The 18,891-nt window shown below is 41.5% G+C and overlaps 1 protein-coding gene across 10 annotated transcripts in view; it reads right to left on the bottom strand.

The window, feature by feature from the left end:
- Nucleotides 1-18,891, bottom strand: part of NCOA2 (nuclear receptor coactivator 2) — a 283,865-nt gene that overhangs the window by 104,538 nt on the left and 160,436 nt on the right. For 2 of the 10 annotated variants that reach the window (XM_061123458.1, XM_061123462.1), the window contains exon 3: nucleotides 15,531-15,706. The exons of the other annotated variants lie outside the window; for them this stretch is intronic. The gene's annotated coding sequence lies outside the window, so the exon portion shown is untranslated. The remainder of the gene's footprint in view (nucleotides 1-15,530; nucleotides 15,707-18,891) is intronic. 10 annotated transcript variants of the gene reach the window in all.

Below are 18,891 nucleotides of genomic sequence, written 5' to 3' on the forward strand. Positions count from 1 at the left end.
GCAGGCACTGTTGTAGGCATGGAGACGGAGCCTGGAACAAAACAGGCAAGAGCCCCCGTCCAGTTAAAGCTCACATTCTAGGGCAGAAAAGAAATCTCGCATCGGCTCATAAGCAATTATATCCTGAAGAAAAATGAAGTATTAGTTATTACTGAATTTATTATGAAGTACTGAAATAATAAAACCAGCTAGGAATTTTCTCTGGCATACAGGAATTCTGAGTTTCATTCAAGATAGAAAAAGCCTTCTTTTCCTACAGAATCAGCAGTATTAATTGGTTAATTTTAAAAGGCAGTTATCAAGTGCAATTATAGAAAATGATACCTACTACTTAAATCATTTCAACTTTAAACATAATACATTTGAGTATCAGTCTCCACTGGGGTTTCATATTGTCTTTCTTGAATAAATCAGACCTATCATTAAGGCATTGTCTACTACTTTCAATTTCTGTTTATTTAAAATATAGTTAGAACTCAGACACTTAAGAGTTCTTATAAATGCTCATGAGGTATAGCTTTCATTATTTTTTGCCAGCCTTTTATAAATGCAGATACATACTTGGGAGCAATTGTGATCCATCTGACTGAGTCTTTTCAAAAGTATTTTAGTTTTTATAGAAACATATGTATCTTTTCACACAAACACTTAATCAGTTACATAATATTTATGTGCTTACAATAACAAGGACAACTAGCATAAACCAGTCTGGACTAGAAGTTGACCTTTAGTAGGCATGCAACGTCGCTACAGTGCAGAAGTGTGGGGTGTTCTGTTTTACCCACCAGCCTGGGGTACTCGGAGCCTAGCATTCTTGGGATTTACAGAGGGAAACACAGATCACATGGTCCTTTCAGCCTATCAGTCCCAATGGAACTTGATTATGAAAATCAGAATTTATGCAACACTAACCTGAAGGCAGAGGTCATGAAATCATTCAGTAAGTTTCAATGAATTTGTATTACAGCCCATGGATGGTTTTAGGTATTGGCGGATACCAGCAGTGAAAAAAAGAGACCAAGTATTTGTCCATAAGAGAAATAGTGAAACAAATAAACATTTACCATATGAAGTGGTGAACAGAGCTATTTAAAAAAACTAAGGGTTAGGATACAGTATACTGTAGGTGGGGTTGAGGAATGCCACGTTACCTCGGTGGTCAGAGTTCTCTCTCGATAGGGTGACACCTTCCTAACAGAACTCTAAGATCCAGAATAGAATTTCTTTATTATGCAACCATTAAAACAAAATTCAGGTAAAGCTGTACAATGCAGTGGCTAAGAGTATATCCTCTGGTGTCAACTCAGGTTTGGACTCCCTGGAACACCACATATTAGTTGTGTTAATTATACTAATTAAACGCCATTGGACCTAAATTTCTTCACTTCTAGAACTGTAGGAATAATAATACTTTTATAAGGTTGTGGAAAGCATGGAATGTAAAGAGCATAAAACAATGATTGGCACCTAGTAAGGGCTTATTTGGGCTTCCCAGGTGGTGTTAGCGCTAAAGAAACCTCCTGCCAATGCAGGAGATGTAAGAGATGTGGGTTCAATCCCTGGGTCGGGAAGATCCCCTGGAGGAGGGCATGGCAACTCACTCCAGGATTCTTGGCCTGGAGAATTCCATGGACAGAGGAGCCTGGCAGGCTACAGTCCATGGAGTTGCAAAGAGTCAGACATGACTGAGTAACTGAGCATGTACAAGGGCTTATTTAATTGATATATTATTATATGTTTAATTTAACAGCATGTAAATCACTGCAGATGATGACTGCAGCCATGAAATTAACAGACAGTTGTTCCTTGGAAGAAAAGACCAACCTAGGCAGCATATTAAAAAGCAGAGACATTACTTTGCCAACAAAGGTCCATCTAGTCAAAGCTATGGTTTTTCCACTAGTCATGTATGGATGGGAGAGTTGGACCATAAAGAAGGCTGAGCGCCAAAGAACTGATGCTTTTGAACTCTGGTACTGGAGAAGACTCTTGAGAGTCCCCTGGACTGCAAGGAGATCAAACCACTCAATCCTAAAGAAAATCAGTCCTGAATATACACTGGAAGGACTGATGCTGAAGCTGAAATTCCAATACTTTGGCCACCTGATGCGAAGAGCTGATTCATTGGAAAAGACCCTGATGCTGGGAAAGATTGACGGTAGGAGGAGGAGGAGACGACAGAGGATGAGATGGTTGGATGGTATCACTGACTCGATGGACATGAGTTTGAGCAGGCTCTGGGAGTTGGTGATGGACAGGGAGGCCTGGCGTGCTGCAGTCCAAGGGGTCTCACAAAGTCAGCAAGACTTTGACTTAGAACTGAACTGAAATGCTTATGAAACAATCTAAGTTGATGGTGAACTACAGTTAGAGAGAAAAACTAATTTACAGAAAAAAATTAGAGGAAATTTCACCAAAATATTAGCAGCTAAGTTGTTTAATGAAGAACTATGGGTAAAATTTAATTTTTTTATTTTTCCAAATTTTTTTTCATTACAACATCAGATTTTTAAGAGTTTACCAAAAGGAAAAAAGGAGGGAGGAGGAAGACCCGGCTGTGTCACTGGAAAAAAAACAACAACAAGCAAAACAGATTCTTTTAAATGACCAGCTCTCCAGAATGCAAATCATAAACAAACTGCTTACATGCTATTTTTTAGGAAAAATAGAGCATAAAAAGAGGTCAAGCTACTCTATGGTAAGTGCTATGAAAAATGCCTAAAGTGAATGAAATAAGAAATTGGACCTCATTTTTACCATTAAGTATTAGCAATGAAATTTAAAGTATAAATTCTTTCCTTTTACCAAAGGATATTCTCTAATAGTATTCTGTAATTACTGAAACTCAATTACAACCAAATTGTTATATTTTCCAAATTCACCCCAAGTTCTTCTAAATGAGAAAGATGGAGGTTTTTGGTCCTTTTGGACTCATTACTATCTGTTAGTCTTAACTTTTGGAACAATCTCATGTTTTCTCTCTCCCATGGATTCAAGTCTTTTAAAGCAAGAACAATGTCCAAGATGTCCAACAATGTCCATCAGAGTCTTCCAGCAAAGGTTACTCAAATCGTTCTTCTTCCTCAGGAAAATCTCCTCAAGTTCAGCTGGAAAGCCATCCTCTTTGTGTGGGCCTCATAGATTTCACTAGGAAGAAGTAAAGGTTCCCTTCTACTGAATGTTCCCTGGCCCATCACTGTGCTCAGCTGTGCCTGACTCTTGGCGACCCCATGGACTGCAGCACACCAGGCTCCTCTGTCCATGGGATTTTCCAGGCAAGAATACTGCAGTGGGTTGCCATTTCATCCTCCAGGGGATCTCCCTGACCCAGGGATTGAACCTGCATCTCCTGAGTCTCCTGCGTTGGCAGGCAGGTTCTCTACCACTGAGTCACCTGGGAAGCCCCTCCATGGTCGACAGGACATACAACTAGGATAACGCTTCTTTCTCCTGCATCAACAGTTGTTTGCTTCCCAGTGAGGGTCCAGGCCACTGTCCTGGCACCCACACACCACCACTGCCTCTTGCTCCAGGTTCTGGGTGCCAGAGAGGTAACACTCTCGCTTTACTTTTCTCATTCATGCTCATTTAACGCCAAGCTGTCCTATGGGTTCTTTGTCTCCAGTCAAACGGGAACATGAAGCAAAGGCAAGACATGTCCCGGGGACAAAGTATAGAACCCAAACAAAATGTCCGCGGTTAGAGAAGAAAAAAGTATATAGTTATATAGCTCCTTTGGGCGGTTTAAATTATGTTTCCCGTATAAGAAGTCTTTTTCTGGAATACTCTTTTTTATGTTCTTTCTCTAGCCTCTGCCACAAAAGTGGAAAGTGAGCAAGGAGGAAAAACTTGGTTTGGTGGGAGGACCGCTGATTCATTTTTTCACCATACAAATTCCGACAAACTTTCTTTTGGTCAGATCGTTACAATAACTCCAAACAGTATTCGCTACGAGGCAAGGCTGCCATCAAAAACAGAAGGCAGCGCTGGGTCAACAGCACCCCCTCCCCCAACCCAATTTGGTCTTACAAAAATAAGCCAAATTAAGCATTTTTATTTGCAAATAACACATACCTACAGAAGGGCTAACTGAGAATTACTAGACTTTAGAAAGTTATTTACCATGAATTCATTATTTGAAAAGACTTTAAAAATTACCTTGGCACCTGAACATATAAGCCAAAACACTTCCTTTAACCATTTTCTTTTCTCCAGCACATTGGTAATCACCAAAACTAACAACACTTTAGGGGCTTCTCTGGTGGCTCAGGCCATACGGAATTTGCTTGCAGTGCAGGAGACTGGGGTTTGATTCCTGGGTCGGGAAGATCGCTGGAGAAGGGAATGGCTACCCACTCCAGTATTCTTGCCTGGAGAATTCCATGGACAGGGGAGCCTGGCAGGCTACAGTCCATGGAGTCTCAAAGAGCTGGACACAACTGAGTGGCTTTCGTTTTTCAACCATACTTTAGCTTATGAGAGATTTGCACTTCAGTTTAAGTTTCAAACTTGGGACTCACAGCTTTCAGTGGAAGTAATCACATCGTTAGTATCGTGACATACGGGGAAGCCCGATTCTCTGACCTCAGGATCAGAGTGGGTGGGGTGGGGTGGGGGTAGGGTGGTTAGAGAACTTTCTCGACGTGACAGATTGAGAGCACTGTTCTGGAGAGCTGTCAGTGGACAGCAGCTCCAGACACAGAGTTACTGCATTTTGGGAAACTAAAAATACATAACTGAACTCAGGAATGGAGCTTCTAATTACCCTTTTGGTAGTTAATACCAACTTAAACCCAAATGAGTTGACAGTGTGTTACAAATAATAATTTTATGGATTACGTGGTCTCAAATAGGCACTGAAATGATTAAAACAAACTCCTCCTGTTGTAGAATGTGTCATTCTATATTTTTCATATATATATAATTTTGTTTATTTATTTTTGGCTGTGTTGGGTCTTTGTTCTTGTGCAGGGGGTTCGCTAGTTGTGGTGCAAGGGCTTCTCATTGCAGTGGCTTCCTTGTGGTGGTGAATAGGCTCGAGGGCGTGTGGGCTCTAGGGCACAGCTCAGCAGGTGGGGTGCACCGGCTTAGCTGCTCCGCGGCATGAAGGATATCTTCCCAGTTCAGGGTTAGAACCTGTGTCTCCTTCACTGGCAGGTGGATTCTTTACCACTGAGCCACCAGGGAAGCACTTGGTTCTGTACTTTTTATTTCAATTAGTTCTAAAAATGTGTTTGCACTGAGAGAGTAAAATATCATTGTTTTTGTAAAACCTACACCTATGGATAAAGATCTGTAAGGCCACTATACCTTATTTAACCATAACTGTAATCAGCATGAAATGAAAACTTGAAGAAAATTAAGATAATTGCTTGACACATCAGAGACACATGACTGCATCATATTCCTTTTTCTAGTATTGGGGCAAAAAGAGAAAGAATTCATTAAGCTGAAACTTAAACTCTGGTTTCAGTTAAGCCAGATGATGTGGAGAAGACTAAGCTTTCGGAGAAATCACAACACATTATATACGTACGTTCACAACACGTATGATTTCTTTAGCTTAGTATTTTGTTTTAAGGCAGTAATTCAAAATCAAGAGTCACGACTATTAGGGCAAAAACACATTTGGGCCCTGGACAATTTAATAAGGTTAAGTTTCTAATTAATATGGGTCTCTTTTTGGTATTAAAAATACAACCTAAATTAAAGGGTTTTAATTTAAAAATTCTACTTGCATTTCTTTCCTTCTGATGTTCAACTGTGCTGATAATTATTAAGTAGCTGCTTGAGGGCAAATTCCTGGGCTCTCTGGACACTGTAATGTCATCCCTGAGTAAAAAACAGAACTTAACCTCAAGAAGTCAAAGATTTAGGAAGAAGAGACAAGAAGTCAGTAAACTAACAAGGGATACAGCACACAGGAAAAATACCAAGTGGAGAGGATTTCTCACAGAGGAGAAATCTCTTCTTGCCAGGGTCAGGGGAGCCTTGGCGAAGGTCTGGTGAACGTCTGAGTTGTGTTTTGGAGGAGTATTACATTTCAAAGGGAAGCTGGGATGGTGGTGAGGGTGTCTGAGGACCAGAGATGCTGGGGGACTGCATGGCCATGTGATTTGACAGCTGTGGGGTGGGGGTTTGGGTCTCTCCAACAAGCCTTAACCTCGAGGCCTGCTGAGCGTCACCAACCACTGCCATCAACTTCAGGGGGCAAGTTTTCCCCCCCACTGGTGACCTGAAATCTGACTAACTCAAGAGCAACAATCTGAGAAAGAAGGAAAGAGAGAGAGAAGGCAGAATCCATTTTATTCATTGAACCCATTTACTCACCACATAGTGAGTGTCTACTTCGGAGTGTCAGGATATAGAAAACCTTAGAGGCTAGAATGAGTCGTAGTTCCTGTCGCCTTCCTTGACCACAGGCACAGTGGAAAGTTCTGAGCTCCAGGTGGTTGAGACCACCCTCTGGTCAGTGAGACACATGACTGGTTTGGAAGGGTAGGGAGGAGGAGCAGAGGACCAGCTAAGAGGATACTGCAAGGCTACATACTATACAACGGCACTTACAGGAAACATCCAGAATAAGCAAATCCACAGAAACAGAAAGCAGATCAGTGGTTGCCAGGGGCTGAGGGGAATGGCAGAGCGGGGCTGACTGCTAATCAGAACAGGGTTTCTCTTCATGTGGATGACTGATGACTTGTGGAATAGATAAACGGATGGTTTGCAAGGATTTAGGAAACAAAACAGTGACTATTAACGAGCAAGAGTGATTTCTCTAATGATTCATCACAAATGGAATTGTCCTCCTTCCTTCTGCTAAAGAGATTCAAGTAAGATTTCTTAAAGTTTTATTATTTTTCTCAATAAAAGTAATACATGTGCATAGTAGAAAATTTAGAAATAGAAAATACTAAAGAATAAATTGCATGTATTCCTACCACACAGAGAATTACCACTAAATTAAAACAACTGGGAATTTTGGGATTGACATGTACACATTGCTGTATTTAAAATAGATAACCAACAGGGACCTACTGTACATCACAGGGAAATCTGCTTAACACCCTGTAAGAACCTAAATGGGAGGAAACTTTGAAAAAGAACAGATACATGTATAAAACTGGCTCACTCTGTATACACCTGAAACTAATACAACACTGTTAACCAACTGTGTTCCAACATAAAATAAAACTTAAAAAATAAAACGGGCGTGTATGTCTGTGTGTGGGGGGCACAAACTGCATGCACAATTTTATAGATGCTTCTATCATTTCTAAGATTTTTCCGTGATATTAGTTTTTATAAACATAATTTTTAATGGCTCTATGATATTCTAGCATATAAAGAAATCATAATAGATTTAACCATTTTCTATAATCATTTAATTTGCTTCCATTTTTTACCACTATAAATAACACTGATGAATATCTTTTATTTAAGTACTAATCCACATCATGTGATTAATAATAATCAATAGTCTCAATACAACAGAGCCTCAGAAATGTAATTACTGGATCAAAGGGTGTGACCTTATTTACAGAGATTATATGCACTGTCAAATTATTTTCCAAAAAGGCTGCCTTAAGTTATAATCCCGTTAGCAGGATATCTGAGATCTCGTTTAACCAGAATTCACAATAAAGAATATTATGATATTTCACAAAACATTTCACAAATGTTTTGCAAGTTTGAAGACTACGGCATGACCTATTTTCTAATGTAAACTGGTTACTAATAATTTAGTATCTTTCAGATCCTCATGAGCATTTCACGTTTACTTGAATGGAAGAATGTTAAGTCAGGGATCTGGCATGAACACTGCATACTCAGATTGGCAAAGCATCTGATTTACTGCTTCTGTAAAGATGGAAGCAGAAGTGGCTCATAATGAACCACCTGAGGAACTTTCAAAAACATGGCTTTCCAGACTCCACCCCAGACCAATTAGAACTCTCTGCAGAAGGACCCCAGACGGTCAGCGGAAGCCTGCCCAAGCCTGCCCAACCCTGACTAGAAAGGAAGAGCAGCACTGAGAACACTGGGCTTCCCAGGGGGCGCTAGTGGTAAAGAACCCACCTGCCAATGCAGGAGATAGAAGTGGGTTCGATCCCTGGGTCAGGAAGATCCCTTGGAGGAGGGCACGGCAACCCACTCCAATATTCTTGCCTGGAGAATCCCATGGACAGAAAAGCCTGGCAGGCTACAGTCCATGGGGTCACAAAGAGTCAGACACGACTGAAACGACTTAGCACACACACAAGGGCTGGGAGGTAATAGCAAGTTAGTCAAGGCTGGTGGAGTAACATTCCTGGTGTTAATTAACTGATTATTACAAACAAACAGAAGTCTCCAGTCTGGTTTGTTTTTAATCAGTGACTGGGGGGAAAAAATTATTTATCAGAGAGGATGATGACACAGAGGATACTTGAGCAATTAAGAGTACTTTTCTGAAAAATCTAACATTAGCAAATTAAAAAGGGTTGCACTTGAGCAAACTCTGGGATACAGTGAAGGACAGAGAAGCCTGGCTGGCAGGCTGCAGTCCATGGGATCGCAAAGAGTCAAATACGACTGAGCCACAGAACAACAACAATAAATCTTTGTATTATTAAAACAATGGGAACAACTACAAAAATACAATTAAAAAAGGAAAGGAAAATCCCTCACAATCTATTTTAAAATGTTCAGTATTTGAATTGGAGTAGAGGAGAAACTTCTCTCACATATGTTCACCACTATTTTCTTTTTCTGTCTTGAGTTTCTTTCCAAATACAGTCCATAAGAGTTCTGCTCCGTCCTACATCGCTTCCTGTGCGTCTCAAGTCCCTATACTGTGGTGACCAATTCCCTTACATCCTTAACCCAGGAAGAGGGCTACTTTGGGGGCCCTCCCTTCAGGCCCCCACCCATGGTCCATTCCAACAGAAGCTGCTGGTCCTCTTACAACACGTGTCCTGGGAATGGGACTGGGGGGGGTTGCCCTCTGCTTTCCTGAGAGCAGGCACCAGGCCAGCGCTCAACGACAAGGGTGACCTTGAATAAAAATCTCCGCTCCTTGGAAACCCATGCCTTAAAACTTCCCCAATTTATGTTCTGGCCTGAGACTGACCAATAGGCCACCTAATCCTTCACCTTCACTGAAAATGCTGGTGTTCAACTAGTTCTTCCTCTCTAGCCCACACCTAGTCCCCACCCTGAATAACCTGATAGATCCTCGTCTCAACTCTAGCAGCGGCCACTGCCTCCTGTGACCACACCCAGAACCTGTTCTCACCCAGAACTGGTACACCTGGAAAGCCACTTCTGGTCCACGGCTTTTGAGCACTCAGACTTGCTTTCTGTCTTCCTCCTCCATAGTAGTCTTCATGGATCTTGCTTTCTGTCTTCCTCCTCCACGGCAGTCCTCATGAATTGAGGCCCTTGCCTCTCTGCTCATCGCATTTCCCTCCCCACCTCCCTGGATCCCCCACCATCAGGCGCCTAATTCACATCTCTTCTCACAGAGTTACTTTTGCAAAACTTAACCTCAAGTTTCCCCGCTCATTCCCACCCCCATAAGTGCGAATATCATACAGTTAAAGGTGGTGAGGGATTTCCTGGTGGCTCAGACAATAAACAGTCTGCCCACAATATGGGAGACCTGGGTTTGATCCCTGGGTCGGGAAGATTCCCTGGAGAAGAGAATAGCAACTCACTCTAGTATTCTTGCCTGGAGAATTCCATGGACAGAGGAGTCTGGTGAGCTACCATCCATGGGGTCACAAGAGTTAGACACGAAAAAAAAAAAAAAGAGTTAGACACGACTGAGTGACTCACACACACACAAGGTTAGTGAGGCCCCTCAGACCACTCAAGGTCTCTAAACTTGCCTTACACCCAGAGTCCTGCCCATAGATCCTTTCCTTTGTTCTCTGGTCAGCTCCTTCTCTTAACCCCAACAGGTAAATAGCTTTCCAACAGGTATTTCCAGTTTTTACCACTTTGGCTAACAGCTGATTCATCTGATTATTATTATTATTACTATATCCATCTGAATATCAACTTCCTTTTGTTGCTGTTTCGGTCACTAGGTTGCATGAGACTCTTTGCAACCCCATGGGCTGTAGCCCGCCAGGCTCCTCTGTCCATGGGATTTTCCAGGCAAGAATACTGGAGTGGGTAGCCATTTTCTCCTCCAAGGGATCTTCCCGACTCAGGGATCGAACCCGTGGCTTGTGCACTGCAGGTGGATTCTTTACCGTTGAGCCACCAGGGAATTCCTCCCTTCCTTTTACTCACATAGAAATCCACTGCTCTCTTCAATGCCACTCCTGGTCACTCCTGGCTTCTTGGAGGCCGTGTGAGCCCCTCCCCTTGTAAACAACCCCATTTCCTATTTCCCTCCCCATTTTCTCTGAATCTTTGCTACTAAAGTTCTCTTCAGCCAATGTCTACCCCCCCCCCCCTTTTTTTTTGGCCTATGTTCACCTCTAACTGCACTCAGGTCCATTCCTGTCCTTGAGTTTCAATCCTTCTCCAGCAACCGTACAATCTCACATCTTTCCTTCACATATGGACCTGTCCCAAGACTACAGGCCTGTGCTCCCTTACCCCAAAGAATTTAGAATTCAGATAGATAGATACATTTTAATTTTAGAAAGAGAAAACATGGCATATGCCATATTTCATAACATCCCCACTGGGCCCTGTGTGCACGTTCTGTAATCAAATTCAATATTATTTCTGCAGTGAAATGTATGAATATTCACACTAAGTGGTACAAATGAAGATTATAAGTCATTTCATATCCATTTAGGTCAGGTTTTACCACCAAAGGAGTTATAAAAACCTTTCCTGTTTCGGAGTTTGTTTAATTTTGAGATTCAAGTAAGGGAATACAGGCCTGAGGTTTATTCCTATTCACTTCCACTCACTTCATGATCCAAAACAATTACACCCACCCCTGGCCCCACCTCCACTGAAAATGCCTCCCTTGTCCATCATGATATTTGAAGGTCGAGTCGATAGAAAGGGTGGCACCTGTGTTGTGTGACTTGACCTTTCCGCTGTGTTTGTCATTGTGATCATGTCCATTCAGTGATCCCTTCACAAATCTCTGTCTCCCGAGCCTTCCGTGACGTTGTCCTGTATGTAGGTCCTCCCCTTAAACTGCATTATTCTTATTCCACCTCTTTTATGGGAGCTTCTGCTTTGGAGTTATCCAGTTATCCATGTCTCCCCCTCCTCAGTTAGCTACTTTTTAAAAATTATTTTTAACAGTGAGGTATAATCAGAAACGGTATGGACCTAACAGAAGCAGAAGATATTAAGAAGAGGTGGCAAGAATACCCAGAAGAACTATACAAAAAAATATCTTAATGACCCAGATAACCACAATGGTGTGATAACTCACCTAGAGACAGACATCTGGGAGGGCGAAGTCAAGTGGCCCTTAGGAATCATCACTACAAAAAAAGCAAGTGGAGGTAATGGAATTCCAGATGAGCTATTTCAAATCCAAAAGATGAAGATGTGAAAGTGCTACACTCAGTATGCCAGCAAATCTGGAAAACTCAGCAGTGGCCACAAGACTGGAAAAGGTCAGTTTTCATTCCAATCCCAAAGAAAGGCAATGCTGAAGAATGTTCAAACTACTGCACAGTTGCACTTATCTCACATGCTAGCAAAGTAATGCTCAAAATTCTCGAAGCGAGGCTTCAACAGCATGTGAACCGAGAATTTCTAGATGTTCAAGCTGGACTGAGAAAAGACAGAGGAACCAGAGATCACACTGCCAACATCCACTGGAACACTGAAAAAGCAGGGGAATTCCAGAAAAATATCTAGTTCTGCTTCATTCACTACACCAAAGCCGTTGACTGTGTGAATCACAACAAACTGTGGAAAATTCAAGAGATGGGAATACCTGACCACCTTAGCTGCCTCCTGAGAAATCTGTATGTAGGTCAAGAAGCAACAGTTAGAACTGGACATGGAACAACAGACTAGTTCAAAATTGGGAAAGGGCTACGTCAAGGCTGTATACTGTCACCCAGCTTATTTAACTTATATGCAGAGTATATCATGAGAAATGCCAGGCTGGATGAATCACAAGCTGGAATCAAGATTGCCGGGAGAAATATCAATAACTTCAGATACCCAGATGACACCACCCTGTGGCAGACAGCAAAAAGGAACCAAAGAGCCTCTTGATGAAAGTGAAGAGGAGAGTGAAAAAGCTGGCTTGAAACTCAACAATCAAAAAACTAAGATCATGGCATCCAGTCCCATCACTTCATGCCAAATAGATGGGGAAACAATAGAAACGGTGGCAGACTTTATTCTGGGGGCTGCAAAATCACTGCAGATGGTGACTGCAGCCATGAAATTAAAAGATGCTTGCTCCTTGGAAGAAAAGCTATAATAGACAGTATATTAAAAAGCAGAGACATTACTTTGCTGACAAAGGTCTGTCTGGTCAAAGCTATGGTGTTTCCAAGTCATGTATGGATGTGAGAGTTGGACTATAAAGAAAGCTGAGCACCAAAAAATTGATGCTTTTGAACTGTCATGTTGGAGAAGACTCTTGAGAGTCCCTTGGACTGTAAGGAGATCAAACTAGTCAATCCTAAAGGAATCGTTCCTGAATATTCATTGGAAGGATTGACGCTGAAGCTCCAGTACTTTGGCCACCTGATTCGAAGAACTGACTCATTGGAAAAGACCCTGATGCTGGGAAAGAATGAAGGTGGGAGGAGAAGGGGACTACAGAGGATGAGATGGTTGGATGGCATCACTAATTTGATGCACATGAGTTTGAGCAAGCTCCAGGAATTGGTGATGGTCAGGGAAGCCTGGCATGCTGCAGTTCTTGGGATCACAGAGTCTGACATGACTGAGCAACTGAACTGACTGACTGATAATTCAGAAGCCACAAAATTCACTCTTTCAACACATACATTTCAGTGTTTTTAACCTAATCACAGGACAGTGCAACCATCACCGTATCTAACTCTACAGCATTTCATCAACCCAAGAGGAAACTCCATGCTTCTTATGCAGTTATTCCTCAATCCCTCCTCTCTCCCATCCTGGCAACTAGCAGCAGTCTCTGACTTTACGTCTAATTGGGACATGTAATATAAATGGAAACAAAATACATGGTCTTTTACTTGTCACTTCTTTCAATTAGCATGGTGTTCTCAAGGTTCAGGAATACTGTAGTATGTCTGAGTACTTCCTTTTTATGGCCAAATATTTCAATGTATGAAAGTTATACCACAATTTATTTATCTACTCATCACTTAGGACATTTAGGTTATTACTACTTTTCAGCTTATCAAGAATAATGCTGCTGTGGACATCTTTGTACACTTGTACACAGTTCTTGTACACAGCTTCAGTTCTTCTGGATATATACCTAGGAATGGAATGGGTGAGTATACAGTATTTCTACATTTAATTTTTTGATGAACTGCCAGACTGCTTTCCAAAGCAGCAAAGTCTGAGGGTTCCAATTTCTCCATCATCTTCATCAACACTTATTTTAACTTAAAAAAAAAAAAATTATAGTCATCTTACTGGGTATGAAATGATATCTCACTGTTGGTTTGACCTGCATTTCCCTAGTAACTATGTTGAGCATCTTTTCAAGTGGTTTTTGGCCACTGCATTATCTTCTCTGGAGAATGTCTACTCAAATCTCTGTCTATAGTAAATTAGACTCTGCAGTGACTCTCAGCACCACTCTTGAGAGTGGTTTGAGAAGCTGACCAAAGCCACATGGCTTTGAGAATCTGACCAAAGCCAAAAAGTAAAACTACCCAGATGACAAAATGAGGCATACCATTTTCCTAAGAAGTCACTAACCCACCATAAGACCATTCATGAACCTTCCAGATTACTCATCCTCACTTTGTATCAGAGGTTCTCAAACTTCGTGCATATTTGAAGATCACCTGGAGAGCTTTTAAAAAATATCACATTACCACACAATCCAGCAACTCCATGTTTAGGCATGTAATAGAAAAAACGAAAGCAGGGACTTAAAACAGGTATCAGTTCAGTTGCTCAGTCGTGTCCAACTCCGCGACCCCATGGACTACAGCACGCCAAGCCTCCCTGTCCATCACCAACTCCTGGAGTTTACTCAAACTCCTGTCCATCACGTCGGTGATGCCATTCAACCATCTCATCCTCTGTCATCCCCTTCTCCTCCTGCCTTCAATCTTTCCCAGCATCAGGGTCTTTTCCAATGAGTCAGTTCTTCGCACCAGGTGGCCAAAGTACTGGAATTTCAGCTTCAGCATCAGTCCTTCCAATGAACATTCAGGACTGATTTCCTTTAGGATGGACTGGTTGGATCTCCCTGCAGTCCAAGGGACTCTCAAGAGTCTTCTCCAACGCCACAGTTCAAAAGCATCAATTCTTCTGTGCTCAGCTTTATAGTCCAACTCTCACATCCATACATGACTACTGGAAAAACCATAGCTTTGACTAGATGGACCTTTGTTGGCAAAGTAATGTTTCTGCTTTTTAATAAGCTATGTAGGTTGGTCATAACTTTTCTTCCAAGGAGCAAGCCTCTTTTAATTTCATGGCTGCAGTCACCATCTGCAGTGATTTTGGAGCCCTTAAAGTCTGTCACAGTTTCCACTGTTTCCCCATCTATTTGCCATGAAGTGATGGGACCAGATGCCATGATCTTAGTTTTCTGAATGTTGAGTTTTTAAGCCAACTTTTTCACACTCCTCTTTCACTTTCATCAAGAGGCTCTTTAGTTCGTATTTGCTTTCTGCCATAAGGGTGGTGTCATCTGCACATCTGAGGTTATTGACACTTCTCCCGGCAATCTTGATTCCAGCTTGTGCTTCATCCAGCCCAGCGTTTCTCATGATGTACTCTGCATATAAGTTAAACAAGCAGGGCACAGCCTTGATGTACTCCTTTCCCTATTTGGAACTAGTCTGTTGTTCCATGTCCATTTCTAACTGTTGCTTCCTGACCTGCATACAGATTTCTCAACAGGCAGGTCAGGTGGTCTGGTATTCCCACCTCTTTAAGAATTTTCCACAGTTTGTTGTGATCCACACAGTCAAAGGCTTTGGCATAGTAAATAAAGGAGAAGTATATGTTTTTCTGGAACTCTCTTGCTTTTTCGATGATCCAATGGATGTTGGCAATTTGATCTCTGATTCCTCTGCCTTTCTAAATCCAGCTTGAACATCTGGAAGTTCACAGTTCACGTACTGTTGAAGCCTGGCTTGGAGAATTTTGAGCATTACTTTACTAGCCTTATTCACAACAGCCAAAGGGTGGAGACATTCATCACACATGAATGAACCAAATGTGTGTATACATACAACAGAATACTATTTAGCCTTAAAAAGGGAGGAAATACTGTTATATGCTACAACAATGGGTGAACCATGAAAACCCGATGCTGAGTGAAAGAAATCAGACGCAAAAGGCCACATATTATGATTCTACTCATATGAAGAACCCAGAATAGCCAATTTTGCAGAAACAGAAAGTAGAACTGTCGTTACCTGGACCTTGTGGGAGGAAGGGTGAGTACTTATTGTTGAACAGGATGAAAGTTTCTGTTTAGGATGATGAAAAAGTCCTGGAGATACATAGTAATGACAGGTGCATAGGAATGTGAAGGGGTGGTCAGTGCCACTTAACTATTTTTAAAATGTAGATTTTAGTTATGCTTATCTTCCTGTAATTAAAAAAAAAAAGAAAACCATGTTTGTATACACACAGACACACACACATACACGACCAGGACACCATCAGTATTTTGTTTAAAAGCTCTCCAATCAATGTAAATATTCAAACAGGGTTAAAAACTGCTGCTTCATACTTTCCTGGATGGTATCACCTATTCCCAAGGGTTCCCAAATCTTTCTTTCCAGCCTTCACTTCTCAAAGCTTCTACCTCAAATCTAGCTCAGATGACCCTCTCCCTAAGATTAAATTCCCTTCTATCTTCTAATGGGTTTTAGTTGCTAAGTCATGTCCAACTCTTTTGCAATGGACTGCAGTTCACCAGGCCTATCTTCTAATAGCCTACATATAAAACTATACCATTAACCACATATATCTTAATTATTTATGTCTTTTGCCTTAGCAAATTTTAAGCTTCTGAAAGGTAGAAACTAAGTAGGTTTCATCTTTTTATAACAGACCCATATGCCTGACACACAAATTAATGTTCACGGAATAAACTGCTTTACAAACTGCTATAGAGTCTGAAGCTATTTCATCAAAATAGGGAACATCATTTACTGTGCTATATTCGTATTATATTTGATCTTCATAAAAGCCCCATGAAGTCATTATTATTATGATGTCCCTAAGTACAGAAAAATCAAATGTGTCCAAAGCCAAATACCGCCAACAGGTGGTAGAAGAAACTCCAGAGCCTGCCCTCTGCCTCTATCACTCCGTCTCCTTCCATCCCCTAGCAGAGACACAGGTCTTTTTATCTGTTTATGTGTCACCTTCTTAAGTAGGTATTTCCTTCCAGGATTTTTCTGTTAATTTTTTAAGCTATAATCTTAACAGTTTTCTAGCTTTTCAAAAGTAAAAAAACTTTAGCATTTTACTACACAATCTTCATAACCAGCATAGCGATTACCGACAAAGACAAAGGTAGACACTTACAATGAGACTGAAACAGACAAAAAACAACTGTATGATGTTTTAAATAGGGGAAACTAAGATGATGGTCACTTAGGTGATAATAGTCAGGGGATTTCAGCTGACTACCAGTTTAATATGAATTAACCAAATGACTGGAAGCTAAAAATAACAAATTTACATTTAAACTGCAAGAACAAAAGCAAAATCAGAAACTGTTAATTTGGACAGAAACCTGCAATGCTGTGTTGCTCCAGAACATAGAGATAATAGACGCTAGAGAATTTAGTCAACGAACAGACATTAACCAAGGACTTATTTAAATAAGCAGGGATATGCATGGGGCTGTGTGTGTGTCTGTTTATTTGTGTGTGTATACGTGGATACATGTGTATGGTATCCGGTTCCATTACTTGATGGCAAACAGATGGGGAAACAGTGGCTGACTTTATTTTCCTGGGCTCCAATATCACTGCAGATGGTGACTGCAGCCATGAAATTAAAAGATGCTTACTCCTTGGAAGGAAAGTTATGACCAACCTAGACAGCATATTAAAAGGCAGAGACATTACTTTGTCAACAAAGGTCCGTCTAGTCAAAGCTATGGTTTTTCCAGTGGTCATGTATGGATGTGAGAGCTGGACTATAAAGAAAGCTGAGTGCCAAAGAATTGATGCTTTTGAACTGTGGTGTTGGAGAAGACTCTTGAGAATCTGCAAGGACTGCAGGGAGATCCTACCAATCCATCCTAAAGGAGATCAGTCCTGGGTGTTCATTGGAAGGACTGATGTTGAAGCTGAAACTCCAATCCTTTGGCCACCTCATGCGAAGAGCTGACTCATTTGCAAAGACCCTGATGCTGTGCAAGATTGAGGGCAGGAGGAGAAGGGGATGACGGAAGATGAGATGGTTGGATGGCATCACCGACACAATGGACATGGGTTTGGGTGGACTCCGGGAGTTGGTGATGGACAGGGAGGCCTGGTGTGCTGTGGGTACATGGGTTTGCAAAGAGTCAGACACACAACTGAGCGACTGAACTGAACTGAACACGTGGATAAACTACTTGGGGAGATGAAACATACAAAGGTAGGAAAACACACTAAGTGTATTGAAGGGCTATTTCACAGAAAAGAGAAATCTTAGATTTGGTAATTAAGTGGTGGATACTACATTATTTTATTTAATTCTGATACTGCTCCCCGCTTTACAGAGGAAAAAAACAGATTCAAAGATGTTAACTTACTTGTCCAAAGTCTCAGAGTTTTTAAGTTATGCCACTAGGCATCAAACCAAGTTCTGATGAATAAATCCTATTCTATGATGGCACAAGAAAACAGTCTAGTTAAAATATTAGAAAAAAATGAACATATCATCCTTGAAGTTCCTTGAGTTTCTTGGAGTGTAAAGTCCAACACTGGGGACCTTTGGCTATAACATCAGGGAGGGGCAGACAGCTGACACCAGCATTGCCAGGTAAGATTGACATTCCCACATATACTTAACTGCTCACCTTCCAGTGTGAACACAGGAACCAAAAGCCATGACCTTACAATGTTACGACATGAGCATAGCAGATTTTTCATTCTCTCCTTGAAGCATTACCAAGGAAGCACGTGCTTTCCCTTCCCTGAATTTCCTTTTGAGTTTTCATGTCACTATTTGTTTATCTGTGCATCATTTCCAGTCCACAGCCTGGTCCCACAACCTCCAGGTTCTGACTGTGACCAAGAGGGAATACAGTGCATTACTTATCTGAAGCACAAAATTATACCGAACTCGGGTGGCTTAGATGTTGAGGACAGTATCAGGCACCCAGAAACTCAACTGTGCCCCCCACTCATCTCCATACCAGTGAAACATCGGTTCTTGGTGTCTGGCAATAACTGGGTCGACTTCTCTTTCTTTGGAACATTTGGCTCATAGTAACCCTTGTACAAGAAACAACTTCCCACTTATATCTGTTACTTTGTCTTTCCCCCTTCTTAATCCTAGGTGCCCTGGTAACATGTATAAGCAAGTACATTAGAAAATTATGCTCCAGAATCTAATTTCAACTGTCATGAGGTTACCTGGCAGTTGAAATAATCTGGAGATGACAGGAGATCAGATCAGGAAGGCCAGAAGCGGCCTCAGGAACGAGCCATTATAGAAATTCTACGTCGGTCCTGACAGAGGCAGCTGTATATAACTCAACAGTGGTTATCTCTGCTCATGTATCTTGGCTTATTATCTAAGTGAGAGCCTAAACTCACAAACCAC

The sequence above is a fragment of the Dama dama genome, chromosome 21, assembly GCF_033118175.1.
Source record: "Dama dama isolate Ldn47 chromosome 21, ASM3311817v1, whole genome shotgun sequence".
In the NCBI taxonomy this organism is placed as follows: domain Eukaryota; kingdom Metazoa; phylum Chordata; class Mammalia; order Artiodactyla; family Cervidae; genus Dama; species Dama dama.